Source organism: Rousettus aegyptiacus, unplaced genomic scaffold (genome assembly GCF_014176215.1).
Source record: "Rousettus aegyptiacus isolate mRouAeg1 unplaced genomic scaffold, mRouAeg1.p scaffold_m13_p_11, whole genome shotgun sequence".
Lineage (NCBI taxonomy): Eukaryota > Metazoa > Chordata > Mammalia > Chiroptera > Pteropodidae > Rousettus > Rousettus aegyptiacus.
Window position 1 is genome coordinate 2,776,082 of NW_023416286.1, and position 18,068 is coordinate 2,794,149.

Consider the following 18,068-nt stretch of genomic DNA (forward strand, 5'->3'; position numbering starts at 1 on the left):
TTTCTCCATCCTTTCTAGGGTTTTTAGAGACAATATGTGGAACGTTTATACCTTTGAAGTTCTAACTTTCGCACTACATAGTTATTCCTGAAAGCAATGTGTCGCATCTTCCTTTATCCTGGTGTGTGTGTGAGCAGTTTCTAAGGTATTCTGTGCTCAGAGGTTTCCTGAGGGCCCCGTGGCTCAGCCCAGCTCCCCATCGGATTTCCCGAGGAGTGCCGCTGTCCTTGGGGATTATGTTATGGCACAGGAAGGGTCTCGGAATCTGAAGTGTGATATCATCCAGAACTGTTTGCAAACACATAACTCCTATTTTTAGATACTCACGTGCACATTAACAGTCTGAAGGTTTTTAAATATAAGAGCAACTCTTTGCGATCGTTTTTAGTAGTAAAACTCCCCGTGGGATGTTCCTCTTTCAGAGGGAGCATGAAGGAAAAAATATCTCATATGGTATATACCTTTCCAAGGAAAAGATTAAGGTTTTGTTTTCTTAAAAAATATTAACCTCGAAGTGAGCTGAGCCACGTTCCCATGGCAGCAGCTTCTGCTGAAGAAAAGCTGACAGGTGTGGACAGAATAATTCCAGGTGTGCTTAGGGCCTTTCTAATCACCTCTGTTTCAAAGGATACGAGGACAGGGACCCCCTGAGCACCCAGGGATCACGTGCCAGAGAAAATAACTTTTGGTTCAAAGACTTCATACTGAAAGCAGTATTTACGCTATTCAGAATTTTCTGTTTGTTTTTTTTTAAACAGTATATTAGAATTTATTTTTAATTGTTTGCCACATAACTAACTATACGTAAAATTTGTATGTTGGCAGCAAACCACAGAAAAACTTCACAGCCATGCAAACTGAGATCTTAGAACCATTAACCATTATGTGTATACTTGTTATTAGAGTTAATGCCAAGAGAAGTTTGTTTCTGTTCTTGACTGGAGAGGCAACGCTTTGATGGCAAGGACTAAGTAAAACGGGACGCTCTGGAAGGAGCAGAAAGCCCTTCGGTCAAGTCCTAGGAGCGGAGGTCTGCTGGCGCCGCTCACGGAAGCCGCTAATGCGACGTCAGAGCTGGAATGTTGGTCTGTCTCCAGACGCCACTGTCCCCTGGGCTTTGTTTAGGGATCCCACCTAGTGAGGGATCACGTGGTGGCACGGTGACTGTCTCAAGGTCCAGGCCGTGACGGTGACGAGCCATGATTTGTTAACCCCCAGCTCATGATTTTGGACGCTTGCGTGCCTATGAGCAGGCTGAACGGTGCCACCATGACCGTGACCGTGGTGTGATGTAGTCGGGACGCCGTGAACTTGTGTCTCTTGGGCTCAGCCGCAGCCCTCCAGTGCGGGGTTTCTGGGTTCTGAGGGGCGAGTGATGACGGGCGCGGAGAGGGGGTGCCCGGGACGCCCCGACGCAGGTCTCGCTGTTCCATGCGGGTTCTGCCCTCTGCTCTCCACCTTGGGCCCAGGCTCTGGGCCACCCATGTGACCCGTGGGCAGAGGCTTCGCATGGCAGGTGCCGCCCTCTCCCTTCCTCCCCTCGTTTCGTAGCTGAGCAAACTGAGCTCGGACGGAGTGCCTCACCAGGGTCCTGATGGTGTTTGAGGCTGCCCCGTGGGGTGAAGATGCAGCCATGGTCAGAAGCCTTTTCTTCCTCTTAGCAAAGCAGATCTTAAGAGTCTGAGTTGCCTCAGGAGGCCCCTCTGGCTGAATCCCGCTGTCCCCAGCCCTCACGATGTTGCCCAACAGGGAGCAGCAGGTGCATGAGCATCCTAGGTGGTGGGCTCTGGCCACTTCCCTGTGTCCCCCGGCTGGTAGTCCCGTTCCTCCGGGGTAACACAGAACCCATGTCATTGTCATTCTGCAGGGGACGGCACCTCCCTTCCAGCCTTCGCAGGTTCACCGTGTGCAGATTGTGAAATTGGCCCACGGAGAACCTCAAATAAAACTTGGAATGACCCAGTTAGTGACCCATAGCTTTGAAATTTAAATTGACCAGAAAAAAAAAGCAGTTCTGTAACTTAAAACTTACATTTAAACTTAAAATCACGATATTTCAGTGAGTCTGACCCAGTTTCTAGCTCATAATTTATTTTTTAGAGTTTTTAGAGAAGGAAAAAGAATCTCCACTACGTGCATTAGGCAATAGAAACACACAGAAAAACAATTATTCTAGAATTTAGCGTTGGTAACATCCACGGACTAATGTGTACCTTGCTGTCAAGTTTAGCAGCAGCTAGGTGTAGACTTGATTTTCCCAGTGGGCAGGTGGGTGTGATTTAAAGTTAAAACCTTTGGGGAGGAGGCAGAATAGGAAGACGTAGGGTTTCGTGAATTAATCATTAACGAACACAGATCATATCACTCGAGGATAGAATAATTTGTGCAGACGATCACATCTCATCCTGTGTCCTGAACAGCGCCTAACCCACTGGGTGCTCAAGGAACAAAACCTCAGGAAAGAATAGGAAGAAGGTGACATTTGCGGCTGTCCTTCCCAATTTCTCCTCCTCCTCCTCTCATTTTAAATATCGTCTTGTTTTCTCTATGAGGTGAGCTAAGACTAGAAGTCACGAAACAAAGAATTTGAAAAGAGGGTCCAAATGAAACATGAAGGCTTTTCTCTTTCTTATTTTTCCTTGACGCACAAAGGAGTAGCTTGTTTGGGGGAGCAGGGGTGTAGGGAGGAGGTGCGCGGAGAGGCTGACGCTTGTACAGGTAACCACGATGCCCGGATCTGCGTGCCCCCAGCTGTGAAAACGATACAGAGTCGGACGGAAGTTCCTGCGTCGGGCGGGGTGGGGGGCTGATTTCCCACGAGGGTTATCGGGGTTGCTCGTGCGCTGGGCAGTGTCTGGGGAGGCGGAGGTGGGCTCCAGGTGGGGAGCCGTTGGAGCGCCCAGAAAGTGCCTGAACCTAAGGGGCTGCCATTTCTGGTGCAGCCGCACCGTTCACGGGGACACTGTCCCTGAACCCCGTGACGGCCACGTGCCCGGGCTCCCCGAGCTTTGTCTCAGAGTGCACCTGGTCCCGTGCTTCAGCGCTCGGTCGCCTGATCCGCAGCTTCGGCTCTCAGCGCTTCGGACAGGACGCGGAATCCGCATGTCCAGCCCCTTCCTCTCCCTGGAGCTACCCGCCCACCTTTCAAATGGCCTTCCAGATGTCTCCAGCTCGGCGGCTCGGGTCACCTCAAACCGAACATTTCCCCCAAGATGAATCTCTCATTATATTCACCAAACCCATGCTGCCTCTCGGAGTCGCTCTGTCTTTTAATGTCTGTGACCTCTGGCTGCTGAGGCTGGGCGTTTTAGAGTCAGCGTGATCTTCACCTCGTTTCTGCTCCCCTTCGTTTTCGGTGACCAAATCTCATCAATTCTTTCTTCCTCACCTTCATCCAGCAGCTGAATCAGGTTGGGGTGATGGGGGGGCGGGGTGGGGATGGGACACTTTTTCTCTCTTCATCGTCTTGGTTCGCGTCTGCAGAACCTCTCACCCACATCATGCCCTGTACATCGCCACTGCTGAACCCACATGATGTTCCCCTTGACCCTGTTTTGATTGCCCCGCGGTGCCCCTGTCCTTGCTTCAACTCCTCTCTGGGTGCGCCAGGCCCCCGTGACCTCTGCCCAGCCCCCACTCCCCCCTTCCCCGCACACCGTCCCCCTAGCCAGCCAGAGGTACTCACGTTTTCCTCTGAGGGCTTTGCGCTTTCCTGACTCTGGGTTTTGCTGGGAACCATTCATCCCCGCGATCTTCTTCCCTCCCCCCCAAATGATTATGTCATTTTCAGGTGCCATTCAAGTGTCACTTCTTCTCAAAAGCCTCCCTTTGGCCGGGAGCCCCAAAGGGTCTTTCCTCCTGGAGATCCCTGCAGCGCCTGGTCGCGTCATTCTTGTGGGGTATCACATAGCCTCCCACCGCAGCTTTTTGTTTCTCTGTCCTGTCTCCCCCGTGGGTTGTAAATGCTTGAGGATGATGGCTGGGTCTCCATAATTTTGGTGGTGTCACCTGGAGTGGCCTTTGCTGTGGTAGAACATCAAGAGACATTCTCTCCCGGTAGAAACGTTTTCTGCAGCAAGAGTATGCAACGAGAGAGACCTCGGAGAGTGACTTGGGCGGCTGTCTGAACATTTTGTACTGGGACCATGTTTTCACTTTATCAGAACTTTTGCAGGTTTTGAGAGGCGGTGAGATTTGTCATTGTGGTTTTCGCAATTTTCTAGAATCTCTAAAATGTTGCTTCGATTGACTGTGGTGTACCTATAGATAATTTATACAACTCAAAGAGTAGAAAGGATGCAGGTCATTTAAAATGTAATTATATTCAGAGATAAATTATCGTGTGCACTGACCTAATAGTCTCATAGATGTCTAATAACATATGTATCTCCTTGCATTTAATTTGTTATTTTAAAAGAATTAGGCTCTAAGCCTACTGTTGAGGTTTTCATGAAAGCATTTCAAAGTTTCCAAAATTAAATATATTTACATGGAGAGATTAGATATTCTCATTCGATTCTAGAGGTTTGTTTCTTTTTTTTTAATACTTAAAGTAAATAGGCAGATGTCCTTTTCATTATTGAATAGGATTTGGGTTCCGAGGAGAATCTGAACTGGATTAACCTTTTTGGAAGGTTAATCAATGAAAATGAGGGTTAATATGAAAGTTTTTTGCAATATTAACTTCAGAGTTTATGCTCATGAATACTATAAAATACATTTACATATATTACACATTTGACTGTCTATATCCGACATGCATTCTAAATTGAGAGTTGACAAGAAGTATTATTAATAACTGACTTAAACAGCCATTATCCTATCTCACGTTCCATTGGCAAAGAGGGAGTCATTTTTTATTCATGGAAAAGGAGCCAGCAGAGACCCGTGAGGTCAGATTTCAGAGAAGCTATTGCCTGTTCGAGATTCGGCATTACTGACATCTCTGTACACCCTCTTTGAAACACTCAGACCACGGTCAGGTCCACCCAGAGGTGAGATTCGAGTGCGAATGTGTTTCATCTTGTTTTTAAGAAAGTTGCCCATTTCTGGTTGTAAACAAGATAAACTGAAACGTGGGGATCGTATGTCTATAGTGAAAATAATCACACAGTCGAACCGCTTCATTCTTTCCTCCGCTGTCTTGTTCCGTGCGGACCAGGTTGGCCATTTTGCCCCCCCCCCCCCACATCCTGTGCTGTTTCCGCATCTGTTAGTGGGTGAGCGCCGAGCTCAGGGCTACGGTGCTTGTGACCAGGCGGCGCGATCCTCGCCCCCATGACGTTGGAATCCAGCAAACACAGCCGTGCAGGGAGCGCTGACCGTGGCCGTGGTCGAAGACCGCATGGCGGGCATCATGGAGGAAGCGCCCGATCCTCCCGGGGGTGGGAGGCGGAGAAGAGCCGCGGGCCCCGCGCCCCTCGGGCCCTCCCCTGGCTGGCTTGGCGCTACCGCCTCACATCTCTGGACCTAATTCTTCGACGCTGGTTTTAGGTGATGACAGTGTCCCGAAGTTGCTGTAAAATAATCCAGCAAAGAAACGAAACAAAAGCAATGAGAAAACAAAGCAAAAAAACAATGAGAAAAATAAATGTGGTGAAAGGTGAGCTGAGCGGTGGAACTTGGAGAGTTCATCACGCCGTTTACTTCACGTTTTTGTGTGACTGAAATTTTCTATAACAGAAGGTTGAAAATCCCATCTTCTCTCCGTATTGGCTTTCGCTTCTTAAGAGATGGCATATCATCGCAGAGAAGGTCGTGTTCCCTGGAGACAGGCCTTGTGGGTTCTCGGCCTGCCTCTGCCACTTACCAGCTCTGTGACTCTGGACAAGGTACTTACTAATCACTCTGGCCCCTGCTTCCTCGTTGCAAAGTAATAATAATGATGATGATGATGATGATAATAATAATAGCAAATAAAGTACCAAAAAACCCCCACAAAACACTATAGGATTGATGGGAACATTGCTTGGAATTCGTAAATGCCGAGTGCTCAGAACAGGGCCTTGCACGATAATAATCCCGTTTCTGCGGCTGTCTCCTGTGGCTGGCCATGTGTTTAAAGTCCTGTGTGGAGAAGGATTTAAAAGCACAGTGGGAAGAATGGCCACGATGCATTAACTGTGCTCACCACAGGGTAAGGAAATGAGAGTGATAATGTCTAAGCCAGGGGACGACATCCATTCCATTCCCAAAGTTGTATGGTCGCCTCTGTCATGGATGGGAAATACCTCACCAGATCCAACTCAACAATGAAAAGAACACCTACTTATTTATTTTAAGTATTAAAACGAGAAACAAAACTCTGGAACCTTCCTTCAGACAGGCAGTTCTGGTAGCCGATCTGTCGATTTTCATGGGCGTCTATACTTGTTTGGATATTTATAAAGTACGGGCAAGGAAAGTCGTGTTTTGATTTCTTTATCTAAAAGAGGTGTGTCCTGAGCATGTTCTTCTCGTTTTAAAAAATGCATTCAGTTGAGTTCCCTTTAAGTGAAACACATTTATGCCAGGTGACTAATACATACCACATTAATCTAAGCCGATGGCATTTCAAACCTCTGCTCGAAATAGAAACCAGAAACCGAGAGTGGGATCTGACTTTATTTCTGTGCCTTTCTAACGTCTGTAGGGAAAAGTGGGAACGTTTGATTGTGCAGCATAAAGGGCTTCACACGGCGTCTTGTTTCGCTCGAGTCTAATTCCCATCGTTCGAGGGTTTTCCTTTGTCAGACATCTCAATCCTACTTAGGTGGGCGGGGAAAAGGAACGGGTGAGAACAAAAACCAAAACAAGCTTCTGATTTTCTCTGGAAATGGGGAAAAAAGTCAGACCCACGCCGCCGATGAATTTAAATATCTGTTTCCCTGGAATCTATAATTATGCCATTTAAATTATTCTTTATAAAGAAAAAAATCATTTTCACTGAATCTTGCTGTGAAATTTTCCCGTTCTTTCCACACATCCAGTTCTTTTTCGCCCTCTCTCTCTCTCCTTCCTTCACACACGTTCACAGAGGAGAACATGGCCCTTCTGACCACTGTTCACTGCCCGTGAGTGAAAATATTTTCCTTATTGCGTAAGTGACATCTAGTTGATCTGTTTTGACCCAGATATGTGGGCAACACTGTTAAAAATCACATTGTCCCCTAACGGTTTTTAAGTGCCCCATGCTAGCCTGTCTTGCTCATGCAAGACATTCAATGAAGAAAGGATACTGTGAACTATGGGGAAGTCAGTTTACCCCACTGGATTGGGGTTTTTATTATAAAGTTAAGAGGGATCAAACGAAATGATTTGACCACTTTGGGGGGTCTCAAGAGCTGGGATTCCGTACTTTTATTCCATAGAAGATATGGAACCGTTTATAGCTACTAAGTGGTGAATAATCGGAATAATCGGAAGTGTATTTGAGAAAAACTAATCTGATAATGGCCAGCAGAGTCGCTTGGAGAGCAGAGTCTGAGCGCTAGAGACCCCAGTTTTGCAGAATCGGGGTTGCTTCCTGCTGGCCGGATGTCACTTTCATGATTTTTCCTGTCCTGTGAGATGGAGGCTTCAGAACCGTCTCAGACGGAAGGCGGCTCAGAGGTTTCGCTGCCCTTCTTTCTTTCTGTAAAATGTGGAGCCGTGGGCTTCCTGCAGGTCACCTCGTCGCACCTGCTCTCTGCCTGAGCCTGGGCACCCCGACTCAGCGATCCAGGACGGGAACCGGGTGGGGCGTGAGGGGGGAGAGGGGGAGCGGGGTGTTTTCCTACCTTTTATTTGCTTTCGGCCGAGCGGGAATGGCAGGTCAGAGGTGACATTCTGCCACAACTCCGGCATCACTTGGGGAGATGGCAAGCAAGACACAGTACAAAGCAAGCAAGCATCGCTTCCGGGCTCATGCCGGCTTCTCGCAGGACCCTCGACCACGGGCCACGCTTCCCGTACCTGTGCCGTGGACACGCGGTCCTCCGGGAGGGTCCGTAACAGCCTCGCAGTGTCTCTCTCCCCGCGGCAGACGGGTCGCACATCGACAATCCCCGTGGCTCCCCAAGGTGTCACAGCGTTCTCTGGCGGCCGTGACAGGCGGCCGTTGGGAGGAGGGGGTCCGTGGGAGCCTGCGGTTGGGGTCAGCAGTGGGGGCGGCCAGAGCCAGACTGACCGGTCAGGACACCTGAAAGGGTGGGTGGGGGACCGAAGGGTGACGGTGCCACTCGCAAAGCCGTGGGTCTGGGAGGAGGAGGGCGGTCGGGTTGGGGGGTCCCTGGTCGTGTCGGGTTTGCAGAAAGGCGCCCATATAAACACATCCGGCAGACGGACAGAAACACCAGACTGACGCTAACAAGGGCAGCCGCGGGGAACAGGTGACGTTTAGAGCCCTGACGGGTGGGCAGACAGGATGTGGGAGGAGGTGGGTGTGGCCGGCTTCTGCAGGGCTGGCCTGCGGGCCGGGCGCAGGCAGGTCACACCCGAGGAGGGAGGCACGTGGGGGAAGCCCGGGGCGGGGCAGGTTCCTGGACCGGAGGTGGCCAGGCAGAGCTGTCGTGCCCCAGGGGCCGAGATGGGGCGCTGCCGAGGAGAACGGGCTGCAGATTTGTGCTGAGGAGGCCACAGGTGGCTTTGAAGGAGGTTTGAACAAAATGTCTGAAGGCGGAAATCAGGTTACAAGCAGCTAAGGAAGATGAAGGTGGAGACTGCAGATAAATGTTCAGAATTTTGGTGGAGAAAAGAGAAAAGGACCCCGGCTCAGTTCTGTGCTCAGTTTTGCTTTATTTTATTTTATTTTATTTTATTTTATTTTATTTTACTTTACGAGTGTGAATAAAAAACAAAAATAAACCTTAGAACATTGGAAGAAAATATGAGAGAAAGTTTACGTCACCTTAAGTTGGAGAAAGTTCTTTGTAATCATAACGCCCAAAGCAGAAGCTGTAAAGGAAAAATCTGAGTGTTCCAGTCACTTCAATCTGCATGAAAAGATGGAGAGGTCTCTGCAATATTTCCAGTTCAAATGAAATTTAAAATTTTTATAGGTGATAAAAGATTATAAGGTACACAATAAAGTGGACAACACTTGTAACCATTATGAACAATGATTATTAACCCTAACGTGTAAAGAACTCTTATAAATCAGTAAAAAATAAAATAAACCATGCTCAGTAGCAGAAAGGGGCAGAGAACATAAATGGACATTCATAAGAAGAGCGAAGCCCGTATCCGATAAACTTATGGTATTTTTTTAGCTTTACTGTTGATATAATAAAATGAATTAAATCCAGTATCATTTCCCCCCTGTTATTAGACTGACAAAGATTAAAAAGAATGATATACATAGGCTTATTGCAGTAATCACTTTGAAATATATACATTTGTCAAATCATTATGTCGTACTCCTGAAAAGAATACAGCGTTATATGTCAGTTAAAAAAAAAATTAAAAAAAAAAAAAGATAAACGCCCAAATTACTTTCTACTTTAGTGTTAATGGTTAGGATTATTGGAAACTTTGAAAAATGATTGTTCACTGACATTTTCCAAACATGGGAGGGTTCAGTGAGAAGCAAAAAGAGAAAAGAGAAAAAAGATAAGAAAAAAGAAGCTGGAACTGTTATCACATCCTTAAAAGCAGAGAAGAAAAAGAGACAGAAAAAACGGCTTAGGAAGCCATCATTGCCGGGCGCTTGGGAGGGAGTGTAAGTTTCAGTGTGGAGAGGACAGTTTGCCACCTAATTAATGGTTTGCCACTCCACGGTCTGGCATGATTGCAGCGTCTTCACTACTGAATTAAGTTACTGCTGGCGGCGGAGATCAAAGTGGGGCAGAAATACTCTCTCCAACATTCTGACAAAAATTAAAAGGTGAAAGAAGGCCGTATGAAATTATTAGGGAAGTAAGAAAAAGCAGATGCCGCTCGTGATCCTAAAAGACTTCGATAAAAGCCTCTGTTACAAGGGACACGTTACGGAGTAGACAATCCATAGAACAGAATGGCAGACCACTTTCTAACAGAGGGTAAGAGCTTCTGAAATGGTCCCATCTCTCTCTGTTTCTCGAGGGGGCATTATTTCAGTGATCATAAAATTCCCCATCATTTCTAATTACTTTTTAAGAGGTAACAATGTAGACATTTTACGAGACATCTGTAAGAAGTAACTCTTACTTATCCTCAAGAAAGAAAGCTGTCTCAGTACAAGTTTGACAGATGTCGTTGGGCATGGATCCCTGAAAACGTCTTCGATCACTCTCATGTTCAAAAACACTCTAGAAACATGGATTAAGGGCCCATGGCTTTCACCCCGTGCCTAGTGCTTGCGTAAGAAGGCAGATATGTATGTGGGTGATGAAGATCTGGGCATTAAGGAGCTTCTATTTATGTTTTTTTTTTTTTTAAAAAAAAAGACTATAAAGTTAAATTTATGTAAGATTACATGTGTTAATTTGTACAGGCGATGCCATATAGATGGATATGGGGGGAATGGTTTGATAACGACCTGTGATAACGGAGTTACACTCCATCTGAGGTGTGTTTGGGACTCAGGCGGGGGCAGGAGGGAGCCCAGAACTGTGTGAAGGAGAGCCTGTAACTGAGGCTAAAGGATGCGAATGTCACATGAATAGGGATCCTTGTCGTATAACGAAATCCTGAGCAGGAAGCTGCGCTCTGTCGTTGCCAACGGCAGCCCCCGAGTGTGAGGCCGCGATCCCGGGTAAGGGAGCAGGTGAGGCTCTTCCGGGGGAGAAGGGCTGAGCCGCACTAGCTCTTAAGGGCAGCAGGCTTCGGGGTGACGGAAGTCACGACGGAACGTACCCCGGGGATGAGTGCCATCTGGATCAGTCCTCACCCTCGAGGGTCCGTCGCTACGTGAGGCCACATTTCCCTCTCACTAGCCACGTTCCCTCTTTGCCGATGACTAAGCAGAGACTATGTTTTCCTAGTATTTAATGCAAGAGCCACTCCTTTCCAGCCGTATTCACAGCTGCTCTTGGCAGGTCTAGGTCACATTTACTTCCGTCCTCTGTGACATCTGTTGACAGAGACCAGGCAACGTGTTTCTGCGATGTCGTCTAGAATTGGCTTCCCGTGTCTCTGCACCTTTTAACCTCTTTGCCCAACTAAGAACAGAAGGCGAGTATCGGTAAAGAATCAGGCAGCAAGAGAGAGCTGTTCGCTCACCTCTCGTAGGCATTGCCATTTCCACCTGCCTGCCCTTCAGCAACGGAGAACAGAAACCGAGGGCTGTGAATTCGCCAGAACAGATTCACATCCTCACTCGTCACTGTTTCTTCCTTTGGTCCCTTTAGACTCAGTCAGAGGGATTTGTCTAAGGGAGAAAGGATAAGAAAATGAAGTTTAGTGGCCAAGACCTGACTGTCCTGCAGCTAGACTGCCAGCGTCGCAGTCCCTGGGTCTGCAGCGTCCTCACCGCCTGGCTGTGTGCCTGCTCTATTCTAGGTGCTACGGAAATGTTTAAAAACTGGAAACAAGTTTTAAACGATCAGTAAAGATCAAAATTATGATACTTTCTAACATATTTCCTTCTCTTTATCCTTGATCTTTTCTGAAAGCCTCCTGTTTTACATTAATGTTCCCTTATCAATACTTGAAACATTTTATCCCAGTTTACATCGGTAGTCATTGATTTGGTCTAATTAGTATCTCTTTAGGTCCCTGGACTATACTTATACTTAACGATTATTATTTCTTGTTTATGTCATTTATCGATTTCATGTTTCCATTTTTCATGGATAGTTTAACCACTTTGTGATACATTGTATTCTAAATTTTTACTCCCATATCCGCTTTTTTCTTCTCGCTTTGAGATTTTGTTGTCATTTATTAACTTAACAAATTGATATTTCTGCTTTTAATATTGCAAACATCAAAGTTTGAAAAACAAAACAAAACAAAACATTTCTCTGAACCGTGAGTTAAAACCTCCTGTGTTAAGCTGGGAGTTTCCCCAGAGAATGAAACCGTGGTGTCTCAGAGCAACGTTGGAAGTTGCATCACGCAGATCATTGCTTCTGCTCCTTCGTACCTGACCGACGCGGTCGAGCACAAACCTGAACCCTGCTTTTCTTCCTGACACTTACTGCCGAGGGGGCCACCAGGGCCCAGAGATCGTCTCTGGACAGCGGCGGTGCCAAGAAAGATCCTGTTTCTGAGCTGGCATCGTGGGTCCATGGGGTAGTCAGGACCGGCCGGATCATGCATGCATTTGGTCAGAGTTGGAGCATGTTGAAACTATGAACTCAGGCAGTTTTTTGAATATTTTGGATTCGGCGACACGTAGTGGAAGTAGAAATGGCTTCTCGGGGTGAGAAACGTCCCGGGCATTCCTGCCTTTGGAAGGGGCTCTTTCCATTCTGTCTTGTGATTCTAGTCCCAGGGGTAGCCATGGTGTGACCAGACAGTGGAGGCCAGTGTCCTGTGTCCTCTGAGGACCGTGTCCTGTCTTTATGCCTCTCAGGCCCTAAGAGGCGAGGGCTCAGTGCCAGAAAGGAGTGTAGGGGGCCTACCTGCAGGGGCCATCAGAGCTTTTGAGGGACATTGGTCTAGGGCTGAGTGAGCAGGAGGCGGGATGGTAGCTGCAGGGACAAGGGCAAAGAGAGGCCCGGGATGGGCTGGTGTCCTGGGCTTTGAACTGAGGTCGCTGACTAGGACACTAAGTGTTGCCAGCCCCACCGGAACGTGAGCTTTGTGTGCGAGTCATCCCGTGGGCGCTGCTGAAGGATAGGTATTGTGGGTCCCATCTATCCAGTTATCGACTGTTAGTAGAATAACTTACCCAAAAGCCACACAAGTCTGCAAGAGAGTGGGATCTTAAGCTGAGTTCCCCCATCCCAGCAGCAGCTCAGGCTGGCTCTGGCCTCGGGAGAAGAATGTGGACTTAGAGCTAGACGGTGTGGGTGTGGGTACCAGCTACGTCACTCGTGGGGTCACCTTGTGCTTTAGTTTCTCCACGTTTAAAAGGGGAATGACGATTGCATCCTCCCTGAGATGCGGGGAGGTTTAAAAGGTGGACCACCATTCCTGATGAATGTAGGTGCAGAAATCCTCCACAAAATGCCAAGAATCTGAGCTCAAGGGCACGTTGAGAGGGTCCTACACCATGATCAAGTGGGATTCACTTCCGGAATGCAGGATGGTTCAACATCTGCAAATCAGGAAATGTGATATGTCGCTTTAACAGAACAAAGGATAAAAATTGTGATCATTTCAATAGATGCAGAAAAAAGCATTTGACGAAGTTCAACATCCTCTTATGATTGAGAATGCTCAACGGATTAGATAGAGAAGGAATGCATCTCAACATAGTAAGGGCCGCCTATGACAAGCCCACAGCTAACATCATGCTCAATGGCGACAACTAACTTGGAAACCTCTTCTTTAAGATCAGGAATAAGACGAGGATGCTCGGTCTTGCCATTTCTACTTAACATAGGACTGGAAGTCCTAGCCATAGTAATTAGGGAAGAAAAAGCAATGAAGACATTCAAATCAGAAAGGAAGAAGTAAAATAATCTGTTTGCAGGTGACATGACCTCATACCTAGGGAAACCGTAAAGACACCACCAAAAACCAAAAAGAAAGACATTCCATTTACCTTCAAAAACAATAAAATCCTTAGGAATTAATTTAGCTGAGGAGGCGAAAGGCCTGTACACTAAAAACTATAAGACATTGATAATTGAAGACAAATGAAAAGATATTTCATATTCATGGATTGGAATAATTAATCTTGTAAAAATGTACATGAAACCCAAGTGATCTACAGATTCCATGGCATCTCCATTAAAATCCAGTGGCATTTTTCACAGAAATAGAAGAACCTGCTATGAAGTTTGTACGGAATGACAAAAGACCCCGAGTAGCCAAAACCATCTTGAGAAAGAACGAAGCCATAGGCATCACATTTCCAGATATCAGGCTATATTACGAAGTTACAGTAATCAAAAAAGTATGTTACTGGCATAAAAACAGACCCCCATGATATATGGTCAGTTGACTTATGGCAAAGGAGCCAAAAATATACAGTGGGGAAAGAACAGTCTCTTTAATAAGCCATGTTGGAAAACTGGATCCTTACCTGCCACCGAGCACAAAAATCAACTCAGAAGGGATTACGGACTTGAACATAAGACTCGAAACCATACAACTGCTGGAAGAAAACACAGGGGCTAAGCGACGGGATGCTGGTGTCCACAGTGGCGTTTTGGATTTGAAACTAAAAGCAAAGGGAACAAAAAGCAAAAATAACCAAGTGGGAAGACGCCAAACTGAAAAGCTTCCTCATGACAAAGGAAGCCATAGAGAAAATAAAAGGGGACCTGCCGAACGGGGGAAGGTGTTTGCAAACCACGTTTCTGTTCAGGGCTCGACATCGAAAATACACAAGGAGCTGCTACAACCAACAGCAGAAGACGGATTTAAAAATGGGCAAAGGACCTGAACAGATGTTTTCTTTTAAAGAAGACGTGCGGATGGCCAGCAGGTTGATGAGAAGGTGCTCAACGTGACTGCTCATCAGGGAGATGCAAATCAAACCACCGGAAGCCGGAAGCCGGAAGCCATCACCTCTCACTCGTCAGGATGTCTGTTATCCGCAAGACAAGTAAGGAAAGCTTGCGGGAATGCGGAGAAAAGGGGGATCCCGTGCCCTGTTGGCGGGAACGTAAACTGGTGCCGCCGCCCTGGAAAGAATGTGGAGGTTCCTTAGGAGGTTAAAAACAGACCTGCCGTGGGATCCAGCAACTCTGCTTCTGGCTGCGTAGGCAAAGGAAACGAAAACAAGATTGAAGAGATACCCGCGTGCCCCTTTTCATGGCGGCATGGTTCGTAATAGCCGAGATATGGAAGCAACCCGAGTGCCTGGCAACGTATCGATGGATAAAGATGTGAGCGAGAGATACATTTTTTTCTTTTCACACGATGAATACTTATTCAGTCACAAAAAAAAAAAAAAGAAAAGAAAAGAAAGAAATCCCGCTATCTGTGACAGCATGGATGACCTGGAGGGCATCACACTAAATGAAATAAGCTAGACAGAGAAAGACAAATTCTGCATGCTGTCGCTTATGCGTGAAGTCTTTAAAAAAAGAAGAGGCTCGGCTCATACAATCGGGATGGAGCAGGGACTGCCAGGGGCGGGTGAGGAGGAGGAAATAGGGAGATGTAGGTCAAACGGCACAAGCTTTCAGATCCGGGAAGCCCGAGCTCCCAGGATGCAGCGCACGGCGCGGTAGCTGCGGCTGGTAACGCGGTCTCGTGTGCTCAAAAGGGGCTGGTCAAGTCTACGCCCTGCCAGCACGCATGCGCCGAAGAGCACCTGTGCGAGGCGAGGGGCGTGCCAGTTACCTCGCTCTCGTAGTCATCCCGCAGTGCAGACGTGTATCTTATTATCACGTTACCCGCTTTAAACATGTACAATTCCATGTGTCAGGTAGCCCTCCAGAAAGTTGGGGGCGGGGGACGATTTAATATTTTCACCAAATGCCGTTACTGACTATTGGCCAAATACCACATATCTCGTAGAGTGCTTTAGATGCTGACCCGAAAAGACCCCAGCCCCACTTTCTGAGAGCTGCAGTCTGGTTGGGGGAGGGGGGGTCATCAACATTGAAACAGGCATTTGTGAGATGCTGTAATGGACTCGTGTGTACAGAGAGCGCAGTTTTCCTGGGGCGTCGGAGAAGGCGGCGGCGGAGGGGGCAGCTGCGGAGTTTATCCGGCGGTTTAGGCCGACGGAACAGCGGTGTGACTTCCCAGAGGGCGGGGAGCTAGGGCTCGACACTGAGGGGCCCAGGGCCACGAGGGGCGTGGAGGCCTAAGGGCAACGCCCGAATGCAGTGGAGACCCGAGGAAGGTCCCGCAGCAGCGCCCGACTGGTGACTTACAGAAGACACGTGGATTAGAAAGTGGAACTGGAGGAGGGGGACCAGCGGGGGTCGTACAGGCACAGGTGGCAGGGGCCGGTGGGACAGCAGGGGGTTAAGGAGGGGCCGGGTGTGAGCGGCCTTCAGGCCGGTCTCACTGTTAAGTCGTGGAGCGCCATGACACGTGAGGACAGAGACGAGCGTCACAGTGTGTCAGTTAGATCTCAGTGCTGTTGACCTTTGTTAAAAAACTATCTTATGATACGTGAATTATATCTCAACGCAAAGGGAGCACAAAGAACTATCTCCGCCTGGGTGAGCAAAAATGAAAAAAAAAAATCGCTTCCCCAAATCAGCAGTGCCTATCCTAATGGTAGCATTTGAGGCAATTTTAGATTTTACTTCTTTTTTTTACCATTATTTAAAATTTTTTATGACAACCAGGTAACCAATCCCTGTGCAATCAAAACGTGTGCAAAACATGCCAGTTGCCTTCACCCGCGTTTATCAGAACGGACTCCTTGCAGCTTTGAGTCTTTCTGTGCCTCGATGTTTTGCTCATATATGAGAGCAAACAGGTACTAGACACATTCAGTGGTCAAATGGGAAGGAAGAGGAAGCTCTTTGTCTTTGATGCCTATCTGTTCGAAATCAAAAAATGACCACAGTTTGAAAGGAAACTGCGAACAATACGGCTTTGTTCAGACCACCGCCCTAAGTGCGAGGCCTTGTAGAGCATTTCTGTAGTTCTGATGTTGTGGGCACAGTTTGACAGAATGATGGACACTGTACACTTTCTCTGGTTTATAAATATTTAGTAGCGTGATTACGCATAAACCCAGAGATTGCCACGGAACTGTTTTCCCTTGGTAGCCGGGGTTTTTTTTTTTTTTTTCATCTGCAATGACATTAAGATTCAGAAGGGACTGACTGTCATTTTGCTCTGTTATTTGGGAGAACGGTAGTTCCATCTTCTCTGTCGCTAGGCTGGGACCCAGATACTGCGGAATGATATTCTGATATTCTTTTCATAATTAGAGTTATAAAACAGAAAAATTCTGTGTGCGATGGCAACCCTTTCTGAAGGCCGATCCTGTTCACTATGTGACAGGCTGCAGGTGACTTTTCTGTTTCCCTTGTCTTCCCCACACAGTCGTCATTTGCACAACGAGGTTCGGCCTGTTCGGGAGAGGTCTCCCTTTTGGGAACAGGTGGAATGTGATTGTGAGGGAAAGAGGGCGCACCACGACTGGCAAAGGGGACCGTGTCCTGGGCTTTGATGGCTGGTTGTGGCGGCCACTTCGCTTCCACACCGGGGGGTGGGGGTTACCGGTTCTGTGAAGCAGAAAATACTCTCTTCGGAACATAATGGGGTCATAAGTGGTCAATCAATTTACAGCAAATGAGCCAAGGATATGTAATGGGGCAAGGACAGTCTCTTCACCCAGTAGTTTAGGGAAACCGGACAGTGACATGTAAAAGAATAAAACGGGACCCTTGTCTTATACCAGACACGGAAATCAACCCAGAAGGGACTTCAGACTTGAGCGCAAGGCCTGAAGCCATGAAAAAAACTCCTAGAGGAAGATGTCGGAGCCCACAATGATTGTTTGGATTTACAACTAAAACAAAGGAAACAAGCACAAATAAACAAGTGGGATCGCATCAGACTGAAAAGTTTCTGTACAGCAAAGGAGACCATCCACAAAAGGAAAAGACGACTCATGAGATGGGAGGCGATATTTGCAAATCGCATCATCTGACAAGGGCTTAATTTCCAAAATATGTGAAGACCTCACACAACTCTGTAGAAAAACAACAAACAGATTAAAAAGCGAGCAGAGGATGTGAAAAGACGTTTCCCTAAGAAAAGGCATATGGGCGACCAGCAAGCACTTGAGAAGGTGCCCAACATCACTGGTCGTCAGGGAAATGCAGATCCAAGCCACAGAGAGACACCATCGTGTACCAGAGATGGTTTTGAACCCGAGTCCCGCTGACTCACAGAAGAGCCCATAGTCCTGACCACTCTGACACGTGCGGCCTGGGCTGGGGTGATGTCACCCCAAGATGGGTGATGGCCATGGTGCTGTGGGCAGAGAGGCTTGGGTTAGGGTGGCCCGGTGTGGTCGGGCCAGCTGTCTCCGTGGCCTCGGTGGTGGCACGGGACAGAGGCGTCTTCATCTTCCAAAGGGACACAGGCCGGCT

General features: G+C 47.6%; 1 protein-coding gene across 5 annotated transcripts in view; it reads left to right on the top strand.

Annotated features, from left to right (window-relative positions):
• Positions 1 to 18,068, top strand: part of MTUS2 (microtubule associated scaffold protein 2) — a 367,564-nt gene that overhangs the window by 155,348 nt on the left and 194,148 nt on the right. The gene's annotated exons all lie outside the window — the stretch shown is intronic.